We start from the raw sequence: 4648 nt of genomic DNA, 5'->3' as shown, positions 1-4648 counted from the left end.
CATACAGATGACATATATTTAACTTTACAAGAAACTGACAAACTCTTCTCCAAAGTGCTGTGTTATTTTGCACGCCTGCCAGCTGTGTAGGAGAACTCTGTTCACCCCACATACCCTCCAACATTTGGCACTTTTTAAAAATTTTTTTACACTTTAACCATTCTGATGAATGGTATCTCACTGTGGCTTTCATTTGCGTTTTCCTGATGGCTGATGACGTTGGGCACCCTCTTCTCTGCTTACCACCCATGTGTACAGCTTTGTCTATGAAGTGGGTGTTAAACAGTCTTTCCCATTTTTATTGGGTTGGTTCTCTTTTGATTGCTGATTTGTAAGAATTCTGTAGGTAGTCTGGATATGAGTCCTTTGTCGGCTGGATGTATTGCAAATGATTGTTTTTCTATCTTTGTGAATTACCTATTTAATCTGTTAAAATTGTTTTTCTTTACTGAAGTATAGCTAACTTACAATATCCTGTTAGTTTCTGGTGTACAGGAATGTATATAAGAATATATATATATATTCTCTTTCAAATGCTTTTCCCTTATAGGTTATTACAAAATACTGAGTATAGTTCCCTCGGCCATATAATAGATATGCCTATTTATTCTCTAGAGAATGCTTTTGATAGGCAAATTTATCATTTTGATGACATTTTAAAAAATCAAGCTTCTATTCAGTGGTCAGTGCTCTTTGTGTCCTGCATCCAACCGGTGTCCCAGAGCCACTCTCCCAGGTTTTCTTCTAGAATCGTGCTGCCCAATGTGATAGCCACTGGGCACAGGCAACACCAGTGCCCAAAACCTGATGACTTAACCCAAGCACTGTGCTTCACCGATGCTTCCGGTGAGGAAGGGCTTCACCCTCGCTGATCCACCTGGTGTCAGCTCAGACCCCCTTGCTCATCTGGCTTGTGAGGGCTCCTGGGCTCCCTTCCCTTCTCTTTCTCCCCTTCCACAATGTCTCATCCTCCATGTAGCATCTCCATGGGCTTTTCAGAGCATGGTAGCCTCAGAGTATGTGGATATTTCACATAGTGGCTGGACATCTCCCCTGAGAAAGGGTTCTTCTTATAACCTGGCCCCAAATTGTCCTGTCCATATCATCTTACTGGTCAACCAAATCACAAACTCCCCGAAACATTCAAGGGGTGGAGATCCATAGACTTGACCTCTCAGTGGAGCCATGCCATAACACATGGTTGGGGGTGGGGGTGGGTGCGAAAATGGATGGAGTCATCTCAGAATGTCCCCACGTCAACCTTGCATCCCAGGACCGCGTGAAATTCACTTATTAGTTCTGCTGCTGCTGCTGCTAAGTTGCTTCAGTATGAGTTCTAGTCGTCATTATGTAGACACCGTATTTTTTCAGTGTGCACAATGATGTCAACTGCTAACAGCAACAGTTTTGTTTCTTTATTTTCACTCTGTGTGTGTGGCCATTTTTGTTTGTTTTTCTTGCCTTGCTTTACTGGCCAGGACTTTCAGTTGGATGGACGTGGTGGTGAGGGACACACCATAGCCCAGTTCCCATCCAAGAGGGAGAATGTGTAGTGTCTCACCATTTGTGTGACTATCTGATTCAGGATCAACCCCACTAGGCTAAAAACCTCAGGACTATGAAAGAAAGTGAAAGTATTAGTTGCTCAGTCATGTCAATGCTTTGTCATCCTATAGACTGTAACCTGACAAGCTCTTTTGTCCATGGGATTCTCCAGGCAAGAATACTAGAGTGGGTAGCCTTCTCCAGGAGATCTTCCTGACCCAGGGATTGAACTCAGGTCTCCTGCATTGTAGGCTGGTTCTTTGCCAACTGAGCCACCTGGGAACCTCATGATTATGAGAACCATGCCAATTTTGGCCCACCTGCACATATCCAGAGCTTAGCCAAATGCCTGGCCACAGTAAGCTCTCAAAAAAAAAAAAAAAAAACTACCAAAAAGTAACAATAAAATAAAAAAGAATCATAAATGAAAAAGAAACATGTGCTGAATAAATAGTCTTGATGTTAATCTAGTCTATTGTTGAATACTTTTTAAGCTATTTAACTATCAATTTGAGATTTTGGAGGCTTTTTTCTATAAACCAGGGGCTTTGATAGCCTGCATTTCTAAGGCACAAATTGACAAAGAAATATACCCATATTCTAAATGTTTTGTTTTTTTCCACTTGAAAAGATACATCTAAGAAGATTTTGTCTGCTCTTGCCTACCGCTGAGGAGGACAGACACTGCTTTCCGTCCCTGCTATGTCTAAACACCAACCCCAGAGAAAGTATCCCCAGAGAAGGTCTCCCACTGTGAAGATAAATGTCTTTATACCTGGGCCTTGTTGAGACAGGCACTCGTCTTAACAGGTGGGCGTTGGAGGAAATGAGATGGCTCCCTGCTCACTTGAGCCCAGTAGCCACATCAAATGAGGTTTGAGATGATGATGGAGTATGATGCCTTTTCTCATCACTTTTTTTTTTGATGTATTAAGATGTGAAAGTTATAAACCTGGTTGTAGACCCTGAGATGTCTATCAAGTGGGCACAAGACCCTCTTGCCCAGGCAGCCTTGGACATCTGGACTTCATCCTCAGGAAGTACATCAGGAGAGAGGCATGAGCTGTCTTCCTAAAGGAGAAGGGGGCAGCAGAGGACATGAGTTTGAGCAAACTCCTGGAGACAGTGAAAGACAGCCTGGCGTGCTACAGTCCATGCGATCACAAAGAGTTGGACATAACTCAGCTACTGAACAGCAACAACAGCAGTCTTGTTACTTCATGCAAGTTAACGAACCTTTTTGAGCTTCCAGGTCCTTACCTTAAAATAAGGACATTTAGTCCTGCCTCAGCGGATTTTGTAGGGATTAAATGGCACCACCTTTGTTAAAAAACAAGCAAACAAACAAAATTCCAGCAATCACATAGAATATGTAGCAGGTATTCAATTTTGCTATCATTGTCATTATCAATATTAATTTACAAGTTGACCTTGGAGTCTCCTGCTAGGATTACATTTTTTTCTTCTTTCAATATCTCTTTGATGTGGAGATATTGGCAATCTGTGCTTTGAATTAGTTATGAGCCCAATTACCTTGGCTTCCCAGGTGGCTTAGTGTAAAGAACCCGCCTACCAATGCAAGAGATGTGGGTTCCACCCCTGTGTTGGCAAGATATCCTGGAGGAGGAAATGGCAACCCACCCCAGAATTCTTGCCTGAAAAATTCTATGGACAAAGGAGTTTAGTGGGTTACAGTCCACGGGGTTGCAAAGAACTGGACACAACTGAGTAACTTACACATGCACATACACAGAGTATTGAGTAGAGCTCCTTGTGCTGTACAGTAGGTCCTTGTTGATAATCTATTTTATATATAGCAATGTGTATATGTTCAGTTCAGTTCAGTCGCTCAGTCCTGTCCGACTCTTTGTGACCCCATGAATCGCAGCACACCAGGCCTCCCTGTCCATCACCAACTCCCGGAGTTCATTCAGACTCACATCCATTGAGTCAGTGATGCCATCCAGCCATCTCATCCTCTGTCGTCCCCTTCTCCTGCCCTCAATCCCTCCCAGCACCAGTCTTTTCCAATGAGTCAACTCTTCGCATGAGGTGGCCAAAGTACTGGAGTTTCAGCTTTAGCATCATTCCTTGCAAAGAAATCCCAGGACTGATCTCCTTCCGAATGGACTGGTTGGATCTCCTTGCAGTTCAAGGAACTCTCAAGAGTCTTCTCCAACACCACAGTTCAAAAGCATCAATTCTTCGGCACTCAGCCTTCTTCACAGTCCAACTCTCACATCCACACATGACCACAGGAAAAACCATAGCCCTGACTAGACAAACCTTTGTTGGCAAAGTAATGTCTCTGCTTTTAAATATGCTATCTAGGTTGGTCATAACTTTCCTTCCAAGGAGTAAGCATCTTTTAATTTCATGGCTGCAGTCACCATCTGCAGTGATTTTGGAGCCCAGAAAAATAAAGTCTGACACTGTTTCCACTGTTTCCCCATCTATTTCCCATGAAGTGATGGGACTGGATGCCATGATCTTCGTTTTCTGAATGTTGAGCTTTAAGCCAACTTTTTCACTCTCCACTTTCACTTTCATCAAGAGGCTTTTTAGTTCCTCTTCACTTTCTGCCATAAGGGTGGTGTCATCTGCATATCTTAATCCCAATTAAATCTCCTCATTTATCCCTCCTCCTCCCCAACAGTCCTCATCTTTATGGGTCATTTTTTCTCAGTCTTTTGTCTTTCGAGGTGATAATTGACTAGTTATTCCATGTAAGCTCTGAAAATGTGGCCAGCGGCTTTCAACTCAAGTGCTTAATGTGTTCCCTTGCCCCTCACACTCTCTCAAGCACCCGCTCTATTCTTGGGGAGCAATGTTCAGCCTCACAGGCCTCCTGTCTGGCATTGAAATATAAAGCAAATGCAAGTCCTCATCCAAGTCCCGGCAGCCAGGGATGGTAGGGAAAGGGGGGACCACCTTCCCTGCAAAATCAGGGGCCAATGCCAGACAGGCCGTTGGGGAAGTTCTGTCAATATCTCTGTGGAACATGCCCACTTTTCCCCTGTGATGCCCACTGACACCTCCACTACCTGTATCACCCCCAAGGCTGATCCCCAGCAGCAACCCCCCACCACAAGCACCTTTGTGA

This window comes from Bos javanicus, chromosome 13, assembly GCF_032452875.1.
Source record: "Bos javanicus breed banteng chromosome 13, ARS-OSU_banteng_1.0, whole genome shotgun sequence".
Lineage (NCBI taxonomy): Eukaryota > Metazoa > Chordata > Mammalia > Artiodactyla > Bovidae > Bos > Bos javanicus.
Note: the sequence above shows the minus strand (reverse complement) of the source record.